This window comes from Ceratotherium simum, chromosome 13, assembly GCF_057802395.1.
Source record: "Ceratotherium simum simum isolate JZ-2026a chromosome 13, ASM5780239v1, whole genome shotgun sequence".
In the NCBI taxonomy this organism is placed as follows: domain Eukaryota; kingdom Metazoa; phylum Chordata; class Mammalia; order Perissodactyla; family Rhinocerotidae; genus Ceratotherium; species Ceratotherium simum.
The window spans coordinates 24,718,188-24,741,931 of NC_141912.1; the positions used below are offsets into that span (position 1 = coordinate 24,718,188).

At 43.6% G+C, this 23,744-nt stretch overlaps 1 pseudogene; it reads left to right on the forward strand.

Annotated features, from left to right (window-relative positions):
• Nucleotides 1-603: 603 nt before the first annotated feature.
• Nucleotides 604-21,174, forward strand: LOC147915416 (butyrophilin subfamily 1 member A1-like; annotated as a pseudogene).
• The last annotated feature ends 2,570 nt before the right edge of the window (nt 21,175-23,744 follow it).

Sequence of the window (23,744 nt, forward strand, 5' to 3'; positions counted from 1 at the left end):
TGCTGTTATTTCCAAGAAAGCAAATACTAAGATGAGGCCAACATGTGCCTGATGGTGGCAGGTGTGTCATTTCATTTTGTTCCACTGCTTTTTCACAGTGTGACTCTTGGGAAAGTTTCTCTCCTAACCTCAGCCCCATGAGAGACCAGCAGATATTTGCCTAGAGTCCCCTTTACGCAGAGAGGGTGGCGTCCTCCTGCTCAAAGGCCAAATGAGTGGGTTTGCCTTGCTAAGCTGCAGGCATTACCTCTTGAGAAGCAGGCACAGAACTCAGCTGTAGCCTTGAACAGGGGAGAGTGTTGAATCCCTGCAGATTATTCTTATGCTTACTTGTTGGAGATATCTTAGGATCTTCCTCAGTAACATGTCTTAGAATTAGACATTTTTATTGTGAAATATAACACATACAGAGAAACTCATAAGAATTAATGTACAGAATGCTGAATTATTATGAACTGTAATCCATATAACTACTACTGGTATCAATAGAACACTACCTATTCCAGACCTGTGTTAGTTTGCTGGGGCTGCCATACTAGAGACTGAGTGGCTTAAACAAGAGAAATTTATTTTCTCACAGTTCTGGATCCTGGAATTCCCAAGATGAGGCTGTCAGCAGGTATGGTTTCTCCTGAGGCTTCTCTCTCTAGCTTGAAGAGGGCCATGTCCTCACTGTGTCCTCGCATGGTCCTCCCTCTGTGTCTTCAAATGACCTTACCTCTGTGCATATACATTCCTGGTCTCTCTGTGTGTCCTAGTCTTTTCTTCTTACAAGGACACCAGTCAGATAAGATTAGGGCCCACCCTAACAGCTTCATTTTAACTGAATTACCTCCTTAAAGGCCGATCTCCAAATGGAGTCACATTCTGAGGTACTAGAGGGTAGGGCTTCAACATATGAGTTTTGGGGGGACACAGTTCAGTCCATAACATGCCCCTTCTCAAAATCCCCAACTGAAACATGTTCCTTGGAGCGGAAGTGCTGTGTAACAAAAAATCTTTCTTTTCACCATTTTCGTAGATACTACAAGTTTGTTTTCCAAAGAGTTTGTATCCATATACACTCTCACCAGTAGTATATGATGCTCTTAAAATTTTCATCAAGTCCAAAGAGAAGTTTTTCTCATATGATTTCAATCCATTTCTTGTTTCTAATAGGTGGTTTTGCATGACTGTGAGGATCAAACAGCATCCTTGACCCTTTTAACCTTCCTTCCCTACTTTTCTCCTCAAAACATATAACCTCCTCACATTGTGTGCATTTTGCTTACTTATCCTGATTATTATGTCTCTTCCCCTAGAATGTAACCTTCATAAAGCATTATTTTCTGTTTTGCTTCTGCCGTATCAACATTTTTAGAACAGAACCTGGAGCATAATAGCTGCTCCACAAATATTAATTGAAGGAAATCATGAATCTGCTCCATGAGCTGTAAATGGTCATCACCACACCTGAGCTATCTCTAGTCTACACCTCAGGTCTGTTTTTTAACCTTTCCCCATGGCCCTCTGATCAGTCCATGTTCTTAATCATCTTTGAGGTGTGCATTAGTCAGGACAGGCTAGGTTATGCTCTATAATAAGCAGCCCTCAGATCTCAGTAGGTGAACATAACAAAGGTCTATTTCTGACACATGAAACATGTCCTTCCTGAGTCTGATAGGCTCTACTTCACAGAGATCTCTCTCAGGGACCTGGAGCTGTGCAGGTCACCTTCACAGAGGGAAAGAGCCCACAAATCACTCACTGGCTCCTAAAGCTCCTCCTGTGAGGTGCTCATGTTATTTATACTCACATTATGGAGTATTGGGGGAAAAAGTGTATTCTGGGGCCCCAAAGAATCCCTCTTTAAGAAAAATATAAAAAATTATGCTTATAAATTAAATAGAGGCCCTTAGAAGAGGCTCTGAAGCTGAAATTTTATTTGCATCTGTCTAAATCCACCTCTCATCCCTACAGAAGAAGATGGGCAGCAGGGGAGGTGGGCAGGCCAGAAAGAAAGAAGGCTGTCAACACATTTTTCCTTTCTCAGCTAAGGTGCTTAGCAAGAATACTGTGAAACCAAAGGAGTTTGCAGAACTGTGTAAACCCTGAGAGAGCTGCTTCACCAGCAGAGGAACATGGAGCCATGAAAAATGACTGGGTATTGGGCTTCTTGCCAATCTTTCAAATGGGATCCCAGGACAGAATTTTATTTGTTTAGAAACGTTAAAACATATGACATTTCTTGAACGTGGAGTGTCGTGGGCAAGTCCTGCCCTATGCATCAGGTTCTGCCTTCCACATTGCTCCCCATTTCACCTGGAGTCTCCCCTCAGAGGTCTTCTCTCTCTCACTGCTCCCTGAATGATCTTCAACCTTTGCATGAGGCCCCCTCCTGTGGATAACCTCTCTCTCTCTCAAGCCCAAGCCTGGCTCTCCATCTGTCTGACGTGTCTGTCTAAATGCCCCACAGGTACCTGAGACGCAACATATACTGAGCTGCTGTCATTGTCTCCCCCGCCCTTGCTCCTGGCTCCCCGACACAGCAGTGGCACTGTCATGTACAGTCACCAAACTAACACCTTCAAATCATGCCAGAAAACTCGTTCCTTCTACCCCACCTTTAGCAGGTGCCATTTCTATCCAGGGCTGGCTACATAATTTACAGGGTTCGGTGCACAATGACAATGTGGGGCCCCTTGTTCAAAAAGCAGGAACAAGTGCCTTCGAAACTGCTAAAATAGAAAGCTTTTCTCCTTCTTCTACAGTCTTTCTTGGGTGCACGTGATTTGTCATCGTGGCTTTTAGTTACTAGTTATTATTGTTCTAAGTAAAGAAACATTAGAATTTTTAATTATTAGCGTGAATTTTACCTTTCATCTTTATAATGTGCAATGTTAGTTTTAAATGCAAAAATAAGAGCATTGAACTTGTGTGTGGAATCACTAAACTTGCATCATTTGTGTTTCATAGCTTGTACATGTATTCTATTCTTACCAGAACAGTGGAAACCCTGGGCAAAACTATCTCAAATGTTTTTATTTCTCTTCTTGGTATACATGCATTCTACCAACACTATCTTTGGCTTTTTGATGAGCAAGGGATGAATGGAAAGAAAAGGAACTACAGGTGGCCCTATCTTTTCCTTACCATCTATGTCATCATTTTCAACACAAATTTTGACAAATACAGGGAAGTAATAAATGAACGGATATGATAGGATTGTATTTTTAGAACTCCGTTGACCTTTTTTGCATTTGAAACAAGGTTTGGTTCAAAAGGAAAGTAGGGACTGCCAGCACCCAAATTTACTCAGTCATAGATGTAACTGGCTTACCATGTACACTCCCTGAGTTTTGCTGAGCTCCCACGAATATGGGTCCACTGGAAATCTGTGCTCATGGGGCATCGCAAACGCTATATGTGAATGGGGTGGCAAGGAATTGTGGAGACGCATATTGTGCGTATATCCTTTCCTCATGAACATGCTCTGTTGGTTCATTGGATTTCACTTAAAAATCACAAGCTAACTGGACTGCCACATGCAAAAGAATGAAATGGGACCACTATCTTCCACCATACACAAAAAGTAACTCAAAATGGATTAAAGACTTGAACGTAAGACCTGAAACCATGAAACTGCTAGAAGAAAACATAGGCAGTAAGCTCCATTACATCAGTCTTGGGGATAATTTTTTGCATTTGACACCAAAAGCAAAGGCAACAAAAGCAAAAATAATTAAATGGGACATCATCAAACTAAAAAACTTCTGCACAGCAAAAGAAACCATCAACAAAATGAAAAGGCAACCCTCTGAGTGGGAGAAACTATCTGAAATCATAAATTTGACAAGGGGTTAATATCCAAAATATATAAAGAACTCATGCAACTCAATAGCAAAATATCAAACTGATTTAACAATGAGCAAAGGAACTAAATAGACATTTTTCCAAAGAAGGCATACAGATGACCAACAAGTACATGAAAATGTGCTCAACATCGCTAATCATCAAGGAAATGCAAATGAAAACCCCATAGTTAAATATGGACTCACACGTATAAGAATGGCTATCATCAGCAAGACAAGAAATAAATGTTGGCAAGGCTGTAAAGAAAAGGAAGTCATTGTGTACTGTTGATAAGAATGTAAATTGGTGCAGCCACTATGGAAAACAGTATGAAAGTGCCTCAAAAAATTAAAAGAGAACTACCATATGACTCAGCAATTCCTCTTCTAGGTATTTATCCAAAGAAAACAGTAACACTAAGTTGAATAGGTATATACAATCTCATGATCATCACATCATTCTTTACAATAAACAAGCTATGGAAACAACCTAAGTGTCCTTCAATAGATGAATATACAAAGCAAATGTGATATATTTTCTATGTATATATATACACCCACACAATGGGATATTATTAAGCCATAAGAAAGAAGAAAATCTTGCCATTTGCAACAACATAAGTGGACTTCATGAAGCTAAGTGAAATAGACAGAGAAAGACAAATACCGTATGATCTCATCTACACGTGGAACCAAAAAAACCTCATAAATATAGAGAACAGACTGATGGTTGCCAGAGGCAGAGGGAGGGGAGTGGGAGAAATGGGTGAAGGGAGTCAAAATGTACAAACTTCCAGCTATAAAATAAATGTCATGAGGATATAATGTGCAGCATGGTGACTAGATTTAAGAATACTGTGTTGTATATTGGAAAGTTGCTAAGTCAATATGTCTTAAAAATTCTCATCACAAGAAAAAAATTTATAACTATGTGTGGAGATGGATGTTAACTAGACTTACCGTCATGATCATTTAGTAACATATACAAATATTTAGTCCTTGTGTTGTATACCTGAAACTAATATCACATTATACACAACTTATATTTAATTAAAAAACCCCACAAATTCAAAGATAAAATTATTCAGAATTTCAAGATGGCAACAACAGAGCATTAAACCAAGTGTGGGGCCCTTCTGAGTGCAGGGTCCTGAGCAACTGCACAGATGACAGCCCTATGAAGCCAGCCCTATTTCCTTCTATTTACTGCCTCTTGGAACAGCCCCTCCTCTTCAGCCCCCTGGCCTCTATCCATGTCACTGTAATTTCTCCCCTGGACTGTTACAGCAGTTTCCCTACTTCCTGTTTCCTTTCCTATCCTTCCTACACATTGTCCTGAAAGAGACCTTCATAAAGCACACATTTGAGCTGGGCCCCTAATCCCCTCTCCTGTTAAATCCTTCAATGAGAATCAAGTATAAAATGCTAAGCATGGTGTCCAAGACCCTCTGTGATCTGCCCGCATCTGGCACTATAGTCTCATCTTCTCCACACCCTCAATCCCTGACATGCAGTCTTTATACAAGGAAACACCTGACTGATGGGTAGCATTGCCATATTTAGCAAATAAAAATACAGGATGCCCATTTAAATTTGTCCCATGCAATATTTGAGACATATTGAAAAGTTATTTCTTCTTTATCTTAAATTCAAATTTTAACTTGGGCGTTATCTATGTCAGCCTCTCTCTCTCTCTTTTGCTCCAAGTCATACCTCAGAAACCACTGCATCCTGGAAGTCTCCCTGGCCTCTCCCATCACTCCCCTTATCACACCACCAACACATTGCTCCTCGTTACTATAGTTGGTGCTGTTTGTCCCCCAGCAGACTCTGGGGGCAGATAGCCTGATTTCAAAGTTTAGAAAGAGTATCTCTTTTCTAATTGTGACAAGTTAAATAATCTCTTTCTGCCTCACTTCCTATGTCTGTAAAATGAGCATGGTGAGGATGGTGGTGATGAGGGGAAGAGTGCTTGCCTCTGAGGGTTGTTGTGAAGACTCAGGAGTTCACAGATATAGAAACCACTTAGAATGATTTCTGGCCTATAGTAAATGGTAATTATTTGCTGTTTGAATGATTTGGCTGTGAATTCCTGACCAGCAGGAACTGTGTTCTATTTATCCCACCCCTGGCTCCTCATACAATACCTGGCACACAGTGAGGCATGCTTATTGAATGAACTTGTCTGCTTTAAACTCCAACCCAGAACCTTGAGAAGAAAACTTATAAAATCTTTCCTGGCCTATGGCCTTATTCATGGTCAAGAAGGCCCCTGTTGACAGGGCTCTATCTTTCCCAGGCCCCCTGGGTGTCCTTCCTGTGGCAGCTCTCCACCCTGGCTTCTGCTACTTCCACACACCTGCCTATCTCTAGGTCTCATGGTCTCCCTGGCTTTTCCCTTCTCCCATCTCAGTGGCAGTGTTTGCTGGATCTGCAGCTGACCCATCTCTGCAGGCAGAGAGAGGGGGCTACCGTGCACCCCCCTGCCTGGCCTCTCCTGGTCCAGCATCTGAGTCAGGCTCTTCTGCTCTCCTGACCCAACTCTGACAAACTCCAGAGAATAAATGTTTCATGTCACAACCTGAGGTGCCAGAATACAGGAGAAGTAGAAGGACAAAGAAGAGATGTGCAAGGAACATTCTGTGTGAGGTAAGTATGGGGGAAAGCCTGAGAGTGAACAAGAAAACCGTATTACTCCTTTCACGTTATTCAATTTGGGCAAATAAACTCTGGGAGAGCAGGACAAAGGCCTCCTGTGCTTTGGCCAAGGACCTTTGCACTGTTGTGTGTTCTTAGCTGGCTGGCACCTTGTCTCCTGCTTTCATTGGCAGGCTGAGTTCATCAGGGACCTGTGCCAGTCTGAACTGAGGTCCTGTTCCTCAGGGTCAATGTGAGTGGCCATGGCAGGCCAAGGCAATGAGGACAGGGCTTGCTGCACAGTAGAACTGGCTCAGAGGTCAGGGTTTGCAGTCAGACAGAGCCGGGTTCAACCCTGGCATTGCTGCTCACTAGCAGAGGACTTTGATCCAGTCATTCACCATTTCTCAGCCTCAGTTTCCTGCAAAGATTGGGATCATAATACCTTCTTGGCAGGTTTGGTACTAGGAGAAGGATAAACAAAAACTAACCTCCTGGGACTTGCTTGAATCATGGGGATGCACACAGCCCCTAGAGCAGGGGGAGCACTGAATTGGTGCTTATTGGGTGTTATTATTGGGGTCTTAGAGAGAGGGCACAACAAGGATTCTGAAGTGTGATCTTTTCCCAGGAAGGGGCAAAGTTTGGAGGGATGAAGGAGAGATTCTTCCCCTCCTCTTCTGTGATCTTTCTCACTTCAGACAACTCTACAGTTTTCATGTGAGAAGGTGATGGGAGGCTCAAGAACTCTCTATAGAGAGGTGGGTGTGTGTGTGTCTCAGGTGCCTAAAGTTGCATATGCACAGCACTTCTCATGCAGTTGAAGAAAATGTCAGTAGGATAAAGAATGAGAGATGATATAAATTTGGGAGGCATGGATTTCCTCCATAATCCTCAACTTGGTTAAATATGTTTTCACGTTACAATGATTGGGAAGGCAATGCTGGGTGTCAAGAACACTAGCAAGGAGTTGGAATAACAGTCACAAAGTTTAGTCAGAGAGGTCCAGAGCTGTCATGGTGTTAAGGGATGTTAAGGGAAAGAGTCATTTATCCACCCTGGATCTGGTCGTTTGCTTGTTTCTATAAGTTGATAGGGCAGCAATTGGATGGAAGACCAACAAAGATCCTAGAGTCTTAGCATTCACAGACCCATAGTAGCAACAAGGTTGAATGAGAATATCCTAGAGACATGCACTGTTCTAGGAAGAAGAGTCTGCAGCCAATTGTGGGAATGTTCATCCCATTGTTGGGGTGGCAGCTATTCTAGCTGCAGAGGAAAATTTAGGGAATGGTGGTTCTCACTTCAAAGCTTTAGTAGTAAGCAAGAGGTGGGAGGATAGGATAGAGGAGAAGAGAAAGAGCTGAGACTGGATGTAGTTTGGAAGTAGACTAATGATGGAGCTTTAGGAGTGCTGCTCACAACAAGAAGTCTCACCCAGAAGTGAGACTGCAACCTTTCCCTCCATCCTCTCCACCTCTTATTCTTCAGACTCCACCCTCCAGTCCATTTTGGTGCACTCCTTTCCTGTGCCCAGGGGTCCCTTGTCCTCTTCATAGACCCCCACCCTTGTACCACCCAGAAGATGCCTTCATCTTCTATGCATGGAACCATCCTTTGGAGAGGAAGCCTCTCTGCCTGAATGCAAAGGCAAAACCACCAGTTCAGGTGTCCACATACCTGGGACCAGGGACTCTTTCTCCCTAGGGAGCTTCCATATCTGACTCTCAGAGTTAAGCAAGAGCAACTCAGGGCCAGGGAATGATCACTAGGCTAGAAATCAGAAAACCAACTAGCTCTGAGCTTGGAGAAGTCCATTAAAGCATCTTACCCCGGATTGGCTTCTGCAAAAGGATAAGGAGAAAGAGAGGGAAGTAGACTAGACCAGTGATATTGTGAATTCTGAGGAAGCCTAGGTTCTAAATTGGCTGAGTTGATAGGGTGAGGGGAGTGTCAGCTCCCTTCTCCTGCCTTATAAAGTGTTTTGAACATTCATAGGAAGGAGAGACTTTTTCTGGCCATGAAAATCAAAGAAAGCTGTCATGGATGAGGTCACATTACATATATGAACCAATGAGTGAGATAAAGCATCAAATCAGTCACAGTCCTGGCAGGAAATCAGGTACAGTTAAGAAGGCAACTGAAGAGAGTTTAATGGAGGGACCATTTGCAAAGGTCAGGGGAAGGTTTAAGGGATGTCACTAACAAGAAACCATGACATACCCTGGGGCTATATTAGGAACCATCATCAGTGGTTCTGAAGGAGCAAGGGGAGAGTATTTTCAAAGGATATGAGACTTAAAGCCATAGTAGAGATTCCTGACAGAGCTGTGGCCTCTAGAGCAGGAAGGTGGCCACAGTCACCTGCTGCCCAGTAGGGAGGGAGCAGAGGAATAGCTGCCCCAGAGTCTCTGCCCTTCCACCCTTTGGATCTTCTCCTGTTGTCTCCTCTTGGTAGATCTTCCCCAGAATGCAGACGGCAGAAGCTGTTGATACAGTCCCCAGAGGTCAGCCTGTGGGGCACAGAGCTGACTGGAATAGAGTAGGGAGTGGACTGAGGTAAGAGAGGGAGAGAGACGCAGAAATAAAGAACAACCAACCCATACATCTTTCCTCAAGGATTTGCAATCTAGAGAGATGCTAGATGTTAGTCAACAATCACATTATCTGGTAAATGAGAGTAAGAATTATTAGAGTGATAGCTTATATTTACCGAGCATCCTGTACCAGGCACTGCATGTGTACCCTTGTTCCATCTTCATAGCCTCCCTATGAAGCCGTCACTGCAATTAAACCCATTTTGTAGAGGAGGCTTAGAGAGATCAATAATATGCCCAAGATCACACAACCAGGGAAGTTGGTGGATCCATATGTGAATCCAGATGATGTAACCCTAGAGCTCACACACTTAACCAAAATGCTGTCCCCCTCGGTCAAGAGCACAGTTACTATCTGCATCTGGGTCTGTTGGCCTTAAATGCTGCCATAGCAGAGAGACGTTCAGATTTTGAAGAGAAGCTTGTAGAGCATTTATCCCAACAAAGTTGACTGAGGCTATTAATAGTTGATGACTCGTTTGGGCCATATCTTTCTTGAGTTCCACCTGCTGTAGAGCTTCACTTCTGTAGCTTCACTCATTCTACCTGCCCCCACTAAAGTTCTCTCCTAATATGAAATTGCACCATCTCTGACTTCACTCTACCCGACCTCGCTGCCTAGCAACAGCTCCTTGGCCCCATTGTTTCCACCTTCCTGCAAATCCCTGTAGGACCAAAGAAGTAAAAAGCGTTCAGCAGATGCATCCTGCATTGAGCTTTATTGTTGGTTTTGTTTTAATACAAAATTATTTTTCTCCAGCTTGTTCTCATTCCCGGGACCACAGCCGCATCACCTGCTCTCCCCAAGTGCACACATGTGGGATTGCCAACCTGCCCACTGAGCTCAAAAGCCTCATGCCTGCTGGTATGAGTGCCAGATGGGCAGTGCTGTGGCGAGACTGACCAGCCCAGGTCTGTGTGGGACAATCTCTAGACTTGGGTTCTTTCCCTGAAATCACTGCTATCTTCCATCACAAATGTAGGGGGAAGAGGTGCACAGTCTAGCGTTCATCCCTGTCATCATCTGTTTCAGCACTTGGGGCAGGCACGGACACGTGGCATCCGGGCCAGACATAAATCTACACAGAGTCCTCAGGGGAGCCCTACCAGTGGTGATACCCGGCCCCTGAACACTCTCCTGCCTCTGACAGTATTCCGGTTTGAGATACTGGAGGCAGTGGAGAGTCCTGGCTGAAGCCCTGGCCCAACCCAGAGTCTGAATCACAAAGTGATCCAAAGACTGAGCCAGAGGGGCAGAGAACTGTGAGTGTCTGAGACAGGGCTGTGGGGAGATTGCCAGGGGGTATGGTTCAAGGAGAGAGGAGGGTGTGAGCCTGAGGTCAGAGGGCTCCTTGAAGGAAGGGCACTCTCCCACTCTTCTCTTCACTCCTCCTACCCAACCTCTGTGCTCAGCACAGTGTCTGGCTCACAGCAAATAGACGAGAGGTCTCTGCTTACAACCTCAGCCCCGCTACTCTTGTCTCCTCTGCCTGCTCCCTTGCTTGGCTTCTCTGTTTCCCAATTAAAGCTCCAAGCGGGAAAGAGTGATCATTCATTCCACGAATATTTACTCAGAGTCCTCTGTGTTTAAGGTTGCCTGACTTAGCAAATAAAAATATAGTGTATTTTATCTGGAAATCCTATGTACATACTATTTTAGGTGATAGGAATCTAGCAGAAGACAAAGACAAAAATTTCTGCTTCTGTGGAGCTTATATTCAAGAGCAGGGAGACAGAAAATAAACAAAGAGAAACATAAATTGATTATTACATGGTAAGTGTTATGGACAAATTAAAGCAGGTCTCAGATTGTGTCTATTCCCCCAGACTGCTGAGGGAGAGGCATGACCCATCTTGAGATTAGTCCAGGGTCCTTCCTTTACTCACATGTTTCCTCCTCTTCTGCCACTTACAAGTTGGTAACCAGCTCCATGGGCAGGGAGTGACCCCTGAGGTGACTGATCTTCTGGCCAAGGTGTGAAGGTCGGCAAGCTCCCCTGTCCCCTCTCTCCCTGGAGGTGAGACTCCAGCACTTGGAGGTACAACAGCTGTAGGTGCATCCTCTCCAGTCATGTGCTCAGACAAGGACGGGACCCATCAGCACCACGGAGGGGAGACCTGCAGGAGACATCAAGTCACAGTCCTTGAATCCTCACCATTTTACAAGGAGGTGACGTCACTGAAGGCACTGATGGACAGAACGAAGCAGGTGAGGATGTCGTTTAAAGGGACTGAGGGGGGCCGGCCCTGTAGGTTAGCCGTTAAGTCCGTGTGCTCCACTGCCGGCGGCCCGGGTTTGGATCCCGGGCGCGCACCGACACCCGGCTTGTCCGGCCATGCTGAGGCCGCGTCCCACATACAGCAACTAGAAGGATGTGCAACTATGACGTACAACTATCTACTGGGGCTTTGGAGTAAAAAAAAGGAGGAGGATTGGCAATAGGTGTTAGCTCAGAGCCGGTCTTCCTCAGCAAAAAGAGGAGGATTAGCACGGATGTTAGCTCAGGGCTGATCTTCCTCACAAAAAAAAAAAAAGGAACTGAGGGTATGCTTGTGTGGAGTCCTCCCTCTTCATCTTAGGCCCTTTACAAGTGGTCTGAATCATTTCTGGAAATCCCTTTTCATCTTTTTTAAGCATCACTTGGGCAGTATTTTTTGGGAAACAGTCTGTTCATCAGTTTTATATTTTATCTAATATTTCTGCCTTTGAGTGAACCACCACTGCCTGCTTTGTCCATAACACTGTAGGAGAAAGAAAGAAGAACTGCCAGAAAAAATCATGAAAGACTTTCAAATGGTCATAAAGATGACTGGGTATCTTTTCAATGGAATAGTGGCTTTGCCTAGTGGACCTCACACCGGGAATCTCTGATTCTACAGCAGTGTGCCCTTGTTTCTTTTTTAGGATATTTTACATATTTGTAGAGACAGGTGTTAATTCATCGAACACTGACAGTAATCCAAATGATTCTTGTCCTTGGCAACGCACAGGATTTCTCTCTGATAGAGAATATAAGTTTCTACCAGTCAAATCCTCATTTGAACCACTCTTAACAATTTTACTGGTTTCCTCATTAATTAATAAGTTAAATAAACTCTTTGACACATGCTCTTTACATATATTTACGTTTTCTGAAAATTATCTTTTATCAAGACATACAGGGTTTTCACTCTAAAGCTGTTACCTGTGTGAAACAACTAGTGAATGATGCAGAAGAGCACATACTCTACGGTTAAATTTTAAGGAGGCAGAACATAAATACAGCTAATGACAAAGCCCTGTGTGGGCTGCTGTGGAAGACAGTGACTAACCAATAAAAAATATGATGCTCAAGTTTCAAGAAAAATTGCCAGAAACTGCTTTTAATAAAAATTCCACTGTATTAGGAAGATAACAACTCTTTTCTCACTGTTCCTTTCATCCTCACAACAGCAATGTTTGTCAGACATTTGGGGGAAATTTGCTCCTGGGGCATGCATAGGCCCTAGACTGTTACATTTTTGTCCATTTATGAATTGGTTCCAGCTGTACAGGTAGTTTGTATTTTGTTAATGTAACTTTTTCTATGTAGAGGATATTTTACTGAATTTGCAATACCTCTTTGAAAAGCCTTTCTCGTCACATGGAATCCTTTATCTGAGAGACAAACAAAGGGTTTACACCCTCATTTTTCTCAACTCAACAGTATTTATTGGATGCTTACTAAATGACTAGCATGCACTGAGTGCAGAGGAAAATTCACGAGAAATACATTCATAAAAGTTCATCTGGATGGTCAATTTCTCTTCTCACAGTTTTCTTATTGATCGGCAGTGTCAATAGAACAGGTAACATTCTTGAACTCTCCATTTTATAGGTAGGAAGTCAAGACAGAGGGACACTAAGTGGCTTGGCTGAAACCACACGTGGAGTAAGCGGCTGGGATGGGACTAGTACTCAGGGCTTCTCATTCCTACTGTTGTCCCTTTCTTTCCAAAAATATACTTTGCTCAATATTTGCATGAACTTGAGGGGCTCCCACATTCAAGATGATTCTCATTGGAAGGCTGCTCTTCACATGATTTGAGGAAAAGGGAACAATGTCTTCCCATTCCTCCAGATATCAGTTTTAGTTCGATATTTCAGGGGTGATTTGTGCATCCCTGATTTAAGTCCTGGGGTTTTTTGTTTCTTTTTTTGTTTTTTCACAATGACTCAAGGTTTCTTGGTTTCCCAACCATCCAGTGGGAGAGAATGGGGCAAGGCTGGAGTTACTATCCCAGCCAGGCCCCTCCCTGCCATTGGGCTGGACGAGGAATTTTGGAGAATACTTGCGGCATCCTCTGTGCCCCAGCACCTGCTGGTTTTGGCCCTTTCCAACTTTTCTCTGAAGGAATAATGCTCAGCAATTCCAGCTTAGTAATGCTCTTCCTGAAGGACTGTCCTAAGGCAGCAGCTCAGACTTCACTCTCACTTCTTGCAGGACTTCTCCTGGTGGGTGCGCTGAGTTTCATCTGGCAATTTCACCAGGAGAAAGAGTGAGAAATTGGACCAAAGGTAAAGCAATCAGAAGACCGAGGCAGTGAGGTCCAAAGAAGACTGTGGAGCAAGTGGTTGGACTGAGGGAAAGGGAGCGGACAAAGATGAAGAGGATCAGAGGACATTTTAATAAAGGTCTTTAATGCAGTCCTTCCTCACTCACTACCACCAACCCTGCTCCATTTCCTTCCCCACCTGTGCCCCTGACTGTGCCTTAGTGTTCCTAGTTCTGGAACAGCTCCCAGGACTCACTGCACACACAACCCAGGAAGGGGTCTCCCAGAGTCCCCTTTGTCCAGTAGACCTGGCTCCTCTGCTATGGACGGTACTGATTAACTTCTTGTCCTTTTGCAGAGAAACTCCAAAGAGAGCTCAGTAGGTTCTGTGTTTCCCTCTCCTCTATGTATGATTTGTGACCCCCTTACATGCTATTTATCTTATAAGGTTTCTTTGCTGTGCTTTATGCTGGAGAAAAGCCCAGAATGTGGATGATGAGTAAACTGGAATTTTTATTTTTAATCTAAGACATCATCTGCCTCATTTAATGGGTGCCTTTATCCTGATTCTTTCCTCTGAGGCCTTGCTCACTCCTACACAACCTGGAGTAACCCATATCACCCCAATATCTCTGGCTCACACCTCATGGATGCTCCAAAGTGTTTTAAAACTTGTGCCCCAAACTGAACTCCATATCCTTACTTATCAACCTGCTCTTCCTCCTGTGCACCCTTGGTTCCTCAAGGCTGCCACCACACACCCAGGTGGGCTCCTTTCACTCCTACCCCTCAGGGCAAGTCCTTTCTACTGCTTAGCCCAGGGCCCCTTCTCAGCATGGACAGCCTCCCCTAGTTTTTCTCTCTTCTTTTATCACAGATCCCTGGGACTCAGTTTACCACAGCCCTTCTCTTCACAGCTTCACCAACAAACCACCCTACCTCTCTGGTTTCTGCTTCCCTTCCTCCAGGAGCGACTGCTGTCCTTTCCCTCTTAAGACTAAATAAATATCAGGAAACAGACAACAAATCTGGAAAACAATCAACATAAGATTTTTTTGTATTGACAGTAGTGACCACAGTCTAGAGTTTCATAATAAATTTGCTAAAACAGACATCTGATTATATTCCTCTGCGTTCCCAGACATCCTGTGGCTTCCCACTGCCCTTAGCAGTCTTACTGGGGAGGAGGGTGCTATGCAGATTTGTAAATTCTAAAAGATTTTGTAAAATTGTCTTAATGCCATTTTTAATTTAAATGAACTCAACCTAATCAGGCTCTGTATCACCTGGTTAACATCCTTGTAATCAAGTATCCCTGAGTGGTTCCAGTTTCTAAGCTCACTGCTGTGTTTATAATCCCATCCATGAGAAATGAACCCCCTACTGACAGATTTTAACTTTTAATGCTGCATTTTCAAATTAGTTCCCTCAAGAGTTTGAAGACATATTTTCAGATGTATTCTAGAAATTAGTTTTTGTCTAAGAAAAATTTTACAGAACTCAATTGAAGAAAAAATACCCTAAAAGATAAAGTCCAATCTCTAGACATTTCATCCTTGCATTGCAGGCGCTCAGTGGTCCAGTCCTTCTATTTCTGCTCCATCCTTCTACACTCTCTGCCATGTGCCAGCCTACACTGGCCTGACCACACCTCCTGCAGTGCCCCAAACACATCACTTGGTTTCACATGCCTGTGCCCATTTCCGTTGCCTGTTCAACACTCCTGGTTGGCCCCTGTTTATTCTACTTACTCAGACAGCTGGAGCAGGTTCCTTAACCTCTCTGAAACTCTATATTCCTCACCTAAAATTGGGTTAATTACACCCACTTCTCCGAGTAGATGTTAGGGAATGAGATAAGGTGTGGAGAGTACCCAGTACAGAATGTAGCACATAACTATAATCAGTGAACATTAGCTGTTATCCTCACCACCACATCCTTCCTCACATCTCTGATGGTGAGTCAACCCCTGACCTCAGCGAGAAGATAGAAGAGGGAAGTCCCAAACGTCCTGCCCCACCACCTGCACCTGCCTCTCCTGGCCTGTTTCCTCTGATTTCAATGGAGCACATGTCCTTTCTCCTGTCTGAGGCTATTTCTTCACCCTCATCCTAGACACCTCACTTTCCCTCTTCCTTTGGGGCTTTGTTATTCAGTCTATGCATTCATTCATTCACTCAACAAAGATCCATGAGCGCTAGCTATGTCCCACTTACTAGTCTAGTTGGGTGCCAGGGGCACAGAAATTAGCAAAACAGAAATTCCCCATTCACGAAGAACTTACCTTCTAGTGGAGGGACACGGAGAGAAAACAAAACAAATAGTAAAATATATGGTGTGGCACATGTTGATAAATGCTCAGGAGATAAATTAGATTAAGGAATATTGCATTGAAGTTGCAATTTAAAATAGAGTGGTGATGCTGTAGAGAAGCAAGCCACAGGACTTCCTGGCAGAAAAGCATTGCAAGTTGAGAGAACAGTACTGCCAAAGGCCAGAGGCAGAAGCATGCGTGGCGTGTTTGAAGAGTAGCAAAGTTCCTAGGAGTTCCTAATGGCAGCAAGAGGTGACGTAGTAACCATGAGAAATACATGCTTCCTGCTGAGGCTGACTAAATCAAACAGACAGATTTCCAGGCAGTTGGCCACACTTCCTGAATGCAGGACACTGCACTAGGTCTTGGAGAAGATGAAAGAGAAGACGGGATCAAGTGCCTGACCAGGGGAGTGAGTGGAAAATGATGACTGTGAAGAGAATGGTGAATCTAGCATAGTTCTGTCTTGTGTCCAGAGCTGTGTCCCATGTAATGGCAGCCTTCACATGAGATTGCAGCTGCTGATGCATTTCAGATACTGAGGCACGAAGCCATCTAATTTAAGGAACTAGAAGATATGAGTAAAGAGTTCCTAATGGAGTCCACGCCCAGGGTCAGGGATCAAAAGGGGAAATAGAAGAATCCATTTCCTCTGGCCTCCCTCTCTGGACATATCCTTGTGAGGAACAAGAGGAGAGGCAGCCTGACAAATGCTGGAAATGAGTGAAGAGGGCGCCAAGGAGAGGAAGGGAAGATAGCCAGAGCACAGAAAAGGCCGGGAAATGTCTGGCTCTAGCCAGGGTGCAATCACCTCTCTCTTTTCTGTTGCAAATTGGAGAAAAGCCAGATCCTATGCTGGTAAGAGGTCATCTAATTCCGAGGTGTCAGGCCCGAGACTCCATAAGGAATAATCTTAGTGTTCTTTCTCCATCTTCCAGCTACAAATAGTGGTCTGGCTGTGCGGGCCATGGATGTAGACCAAGGGAAGGTCCACAGAGCATCATGATCAAGTGCTGCCCCATCCCAGTTCAGCACCTGCACCTTTCTCTTTCCAGTACTTTAGACTTTTTTTTTTTCTTTTTTACTTTTTCCCTCTTAAAACACCCTCCACCCACTTTCTCGCTTGGATTTTTCTACTCCTCATTTTCAGCACCATAGGCCTAAGGTTATGACTAAAAAACCTCCATTCAATGGACATTCAGTCTCAAGTGGATTATGTGCATCTTAGAGGAGACCGGGCAACTCTGTCCACCTAAGTGCCTCTCTCCTCAGAGCAGAGGAACCACTTCATACTGGTTCCCCCATGGAGAACCCTAGAAAGGAAGGATGAATAAAATCTTGTAAGTTGTCTTTTTAAATAGCTAACATTTATTGAGCAGCTACTACCATGCACCAGGCACAGATCTGAGTGCTTCAGGTATATTCTCCCATTTATTGATCCTCACAACAGCCGTAAGAGATAGGTGCTATTATTCTGCCCATTTACAATGGAGGATATTAATCCACAAAGAGAGTAAAAATCTTGCTCCAAATCAGACATCCAGGAGGTAATGACACTAGGACACAAGCCCAAGGAGTCTGGTCCCACTCTTACCTGCTCACATGGTGTAGAGTTGGAATAGACCTAGTCTGATCCCTTATCCTCAACATGAAGAAGGCCCAGTAATTTCAATTAGCTTTTTCGAGGTCACGTATCTGGTTAATTCTGACTCAGGAGATGCTGACTCTTCTTCCTTGTCTACCTCCTAAGCGTGGATGTTTCCCAGAGGTTCCTGGGTCTACTTTTCTTTCTACGTATGCTCCTTGGGAAACCTGCAGGTAGAGCAATCCCACATTCATATTTCTATTTCTTTCCTAAGTTCCACTTCCACCAGCCCTCTAAAATATGTCTCTGGATTGTCCCACGGCAACTCAGATCAAGTTAAGTTCAATATTGTCCCAACCCCTCCAATACACTCTCACTCTTTCTTCTTCTCTGCTATTTCTGTTAATGGCACCATTATCTACTCAACTGCCCAAGCAAGAACATCAGTCATCCAGGACTCCTCTTTCTGTATCATCCCATTCTAATCAGCTTGCCAATCCTGTCAGTTCTTCCTTCTAAGTGGCCCTCAACTCTATCTTCTACTATCCTTCCATTGCTCTGCTTTAGACAATCCTTTGTAATGTGTTGTTTTTCTCTTGTTATGGCCTCATTTATGCAATATGTATTTACTAAGTGCTTTTCATAAGCTAGGCCATAAAGAAAACTAGCCAGATACAGGAACAGAGAATGAAGGGGGAAGATTTAGTCAGGAGGGAGGTCAGGGCAGGTCCTCTAAGGAGATGATATTTAAGAAAAGACACAATGGATAGGAAGGAATCAGCATATTAAGACTCAAGGATCTCCTGTTCCAGGCAGAGTGGGGGGCAGACATAAAAATCCTAAGGTGGGAAACATCCAGAGTGTTTGAGAAACTGGAAGGATGCCCGTGAGTGTGGAAGGGGTAGTGTGAGTGGGCCTAGAGAAGACAGAAGATGTGGTGCAAGAGATAAGCTGGGGCCACATTATGGAAACTATTCCAGACCATGGTGATGTCTTTGGATTTATTTTCAGTGTGATGGGAAACCACTAGGGACTTCTGAGCTGGGGGGTGACAGCATCTGATTTGCGTTTTTTTAAGATCACTGTCTGCTGTTGTGTTGAGAATAGACTGCAGAGAGGCAACATGAGAAGCAAGGAAGCCAGTTACGATGCTACTGCAGGAATCCAGGCAAGATATAATGGTGGCTTTGATGGAGACAGTGAAAAGCAATGTTGGATTTGGGATATGTTTTGAAGGAAGAGTTGAAAAAGTCTTGCTGATAGGTCCATTTGATAGGTCCTGCTTAGGTTTTTGGCTCAAGCAAGTGGGTGAATGATAGGGAATTTTTAGCAGGAAAGTAAAAGTTCTCTTTTGGACAGGAGTCAAGTAGGCAATTGGATGTCTGAGGCTGGAGTGGCTGGAAAATGCTGGAGCTGGAGACTTGGGAGTTGTGTCCCCACAAGTGGTATTTAAAATCCTGGGATTGGATGAGATTCTTTAGGGAGAGTGTTCAGAGAGAAAAGAACAGAAGTTCAAAGTACTGAGCTCCAGGGTTCCCAAGATTCAGAGTTTGGGAAAAGGAAGACTCAGCAAAGCAGACTGAGAAAAGTAACCAGTGAACACCCGAGAGGGTATGTGTCCCAGAATCTGAGGAAAGAAATATATCGAGAGGGAGGAAATGTTTATGTCAAGTCTGGCTGAGAATTTGAATAAGATGGGAACTGACAATTGAGGATTGGATTTGAAAAAATGGAGGTGAGTGCTGAGGTTTGATAAAAAAGAAATAAAGAATCAGAGACATAGCGAGGATTAGCTGGGTTTACTGCAATCCACACAGGGGATCCCTAATCCAGCAAAGAGGGGCTTGGCTCTGTGGTGTGGGTTCCCAGATAAACCTCCAAAGTGGGAGTCTGAGGTTTAAGACTAACAAATATCAGTATACATAAGAGGACAGTAATCAATTATAAAGAATTCTCTGAAATAGATAATAGAGAATGAAAGGTCGATTTTAGGGCTTTTAGAAGGAAGAACTGACAGGATTTTATAGACTTTCTCTTTGAAGTGATATTACCTGCTTCTTTGTCTCAAGATTGAGTTCTTTGACAGGACAGTGACTGTGTGTTACCATCTGAGTCTATAGCATCAAGCACATAGGAAAACTGTCCACAGAAACAGCCTATAAAAGGAGCCTGTTGGTCAGGGCCGACTAACTGCTGTAAGAAACAACCCCAACATCTCATTAGGTAAACATAATAAAGTGTATCTCTCAATCTCTTCAGAGTTAAGGACGGAGCATATGGCAAAGGGAGAGGTCTGCTCCACACAGATTTTCTAGGGCCTTACTCTCCTCTGCGTTCAGCCAGCAGATGGGGAAATGGGGTGGAAATACTGTGCAGAAGGTTTCTCATGGGCCAGACCTGGAAGCGGCCAACTCTTCTCCTGGATACCCAAGGGATGCTGAGAAATGTCATCTAGCTGTGTCCCCAGGAGGACAGGGACTAGGGTTTGGTGAATACTTTCTCTCATATGACTTTTCTAAGCTATGAGATTCTGGGAATGTCTGTTAAAATGTCTATTGATCAGATCAGGGATCCTATACAGTTGGTCAAAACGTCCTGGCCAGGTAGCCCCCGGCCGATCCCTTGGGGCTTCAGGTTGGCAGAGAGGGATGGCTGAAGGCTCTCCACAGGACCTGCCCCATTCCTTCATTCTACGAACACTATTAAGCACCACTTGGGAGCCAGGGACGGACAGCACTTATCAGTGAGAATGCAGTGATGAACACATATGGTTTCTACATTCTCAGGTCCTAGTCTAGTAGAGGAGAGAAATATGACACAAATAATAACTGTGCAGTGACATGTGAGGGATTTGTAGAAAATGCTGCAGGAGATGAGAGGATGGGGGGCAAAGGGGGGATTCATGATTAGACACCTGTTTTCCAGGGACCTGGGACCTCCAGATTTCAGGAATCTGGATGATCTACTCCTTGTGAAAGTTTCTGAGCTCTCCCAGTGTCTCTGTGGAATCTGTTCTTGAAGATATTTGTGGAGATGCTTATCACTCTAGCCGTTTTGAGAAGGAAGGAAGGAGACTTCATGGGTGAGGGTCAACTTCTTTTCCTCTCTTTCCCATCACTGACGGCCCTGAATGCCAGAGTTAACCTGGCTCTCTCTTGTCTCTCGCTCTTTCTGCAGCTAACGTGACTCTGGATCCAGACATTGCCTACTTTGAACTCTTTCTGTCTGAAGATTGCCAAAGTATGAGGTAGAAAAATACAAGCCAGGACCTCCCAAAAAAACCTAGAAGGTTTTTTCTTGACCCTTGTGTGCTAGGCCAAGAGTTCTTCCTTTCTGGGAGACAGACTTGGGAGGTAGAAATGGGCAATAGGACTTCGAGAGTTTGGAGTTTGTGAGGAAAACACAGAAAGCATGAGGGGAATCACGGAGTCACCTCAAAATGGATTCTGGGTGGTGGAACTGTACGCTGATAAGTATCAGCCCTTCACCTCCCCTCGGACCCACCTCCCCCTTCAGAGAGGCCCCCAGCAAGGTGGGGATTTTCTTGGACTATGAGGCTGGCATGTCTCCTTCTATAGTGTGGCTGATGGGTCCCACATCTACACTTTCCCCCAGGCCTCCTTCTCTGGGCCTCTCTGGCCTTTCTTCTGCCTCTGGTTCTTTCACCCAACCCCTCTGACCATCTGCCACTGAGGCCATCAGTCCCCAGACTTTCTGTCATTTGAACCTCTAGGGGAGAACTAGCACTGAAGTTGAGGAACCACTTCTAGAGACAACTGTCCCAGAGCTTCACCCAGGCCAGAGGTGGAGGAGGAGCCCCTCTGACCTTTGTTCTCAGAGCTGCAACTGTTTCTTTCTCATTCCTCCACAGGACTGGACAATGGCTGGGAACAGTTTATAATACCCCAGGGCTGAGTGGTGCAGAGGACCAAATAAGGACAAAAAGGACAAAGATAAAAGTGTTGTTAAGAGAGTCTGTGTGGTGTTGCCACCCTAGCTGGAAACTGAAAAAGGAATCTCAAGAGACAAAGAATACTGTTGGATAGACTAAAGACTAGAGTCATGGGAAGTTATCTCTGACCTTGATCTCCTGGATCCTCATAAAGAAAAGAAAGGCCAATGCCCACAAGTAGCAGTTGTCTTTAATACCTGCATAACAGAACAACAGCAGGAAGCTGGATCTGGAAAGGTCTTTGCTGTGTTCACAGTCTTTCTATTCAAGGACTTTATTTCATTTTGATCCACATGCAACCTTGAGAGATACTACATAAAGTGCACAGAGAAAAGTCACTTCTCCAGTCACCTGCTGGGCTGGGACTTGATGCTACATTCAACATTCTTACATCTGATGCCATATCCTACCACCTCTGAGAATCCAGTCAATCCTTATCAAGCAATTTCATTGACACTTTCAATGACACTTTCCACCCCAGATTTTTCAAAATTTCCTTTCTGGTTTGTGAATTTGTTTACTTCCCCTTTTCTTAAATAACTTCTTGCCTTTCAAATATTTTACCTTATCAACAGTTAAGTACATATTCAGTTAAGTAACTGTTTTCTCTGCCTATACAAATACACATACAAACTCACAGTTTTTGTAATGAAAATTGGACCTTGCTATATATATATGCTTCTTTTAAAACACTAAACCTTAAATACTAGTCTTACATTATTCATAATCAAGATAGTTCTCTTTCTTTCCTGTTACAAATAATGCTACTATAAACACTCTTGTATGTAAATCATTTGGCATATCTCTGGTCACTTCCACAGAATGAATTTCCAAATGGCATTTGTCATCAGGATAAAATTCTTGAAAGTGCAATTGCTGTACAAAAGGGACTTGAATTTTTTTAAGTATATGTACACACCTATCTATTTCCTGTGGAAAGAAGTCTCTACATACATTTTGGGATCTATCAGGATCATCTCCTGAAGTTAACAGTAGAAGCCCACCCTCCAGTTTTGCATTCCTTCAGCAACAATCCCAGGCGTCTCACTGTCCTCAAGGGAAAATTCCCACCTATCAGCTCGGAGAAGAGGGACCAGTTCTACTTTTTACTTAACACACACTTTTATGGCTTATTATATGAAGCATTGCTGTAAGCAAATTATCTGAATTATCACATTTTACCCTCACACAGCAAGTGGAAAAGACAGATGCTGTTATTATCATATTTTACAGATAGAAAAACTAAGGCACAAAGAGCCTAAGTAATTGCCCCAAGGTCACATAACTAGTAAAGCTCACCCAGGCAATCTGGCTTCAGAGTCTATGGTTTAACTACTCCATTCTGCCACGTCTCCTCACAAATTTTAAGTTCAGTGCCTGATATCTACTAGATGGTATATTCTCAATAGAAATATGTTGAATTAATGCTTTTTCCTTCCCCATTTCATACACATTTCTCTCCCAGGGCTTCATGTAAAGGTGTGGATGAAAAGTTGACCTGGGTCCCTATTTCCTTGAAATCTATAAAGTTAAGAGATATAAAGACTTGTGCGCAGAAATCCCTTATCTGAAGTTCAGCATCTAGGTTGGAAATCAAGCCTGCTTTTCTGGGTATAAGTAACTTGGATTCTCTAGACAGGAGTGGAATGGTTCATTCTTATTGATGTGATTTCCAGCAGCAAAATTTTGATAAACTCTTAGTTTTTATTGTTTTACATTTTTTAAATTATTTTATTGGCATCGTATTGGCTTATAACATTGTATAAATTTCAGGTGTATATTATTATATATCAGTTTCTGTATAGACTGCATAGTATTCACCACCAATAGTTTGATTTTTATCTGTCACCATACATATGTGCCCCTTTACCCCTTTTGCTCTCCCCACACCTCCTTCTCCTCTGGTAACCACTAATCTGTTCTCCTTAGCTGTGTGTTTGTTTGTTTATCTTCCACATATGAGTGGAATCACATGGTATTTGTCTTTCTCTGTCCGACTTTTTTTGCTTAGCATGATACCTTCAAGGTCCATGAATGCTGTTGCAAAAGGCATGATTTTGTCTTTTTTTATGAGTCGTGGTATTCCACTGTATATATACACCACGTCTTCCTCATTCATTTTTCCATTGATGGGCCTTGGTTGCTTCCTCATCTTGGCTATTGTGAATAATGCTGTGATGAGCATAGGGGTGCACAAATCTTTTTGAATTATTGATTTCATGTTCTTTGCATAAATACCCAGTAGTGGAATATCTGGATCATATGGTATTTCTATTTTTAACTTTTGAGAATTCTCGTACTTTTTCCATAGTGG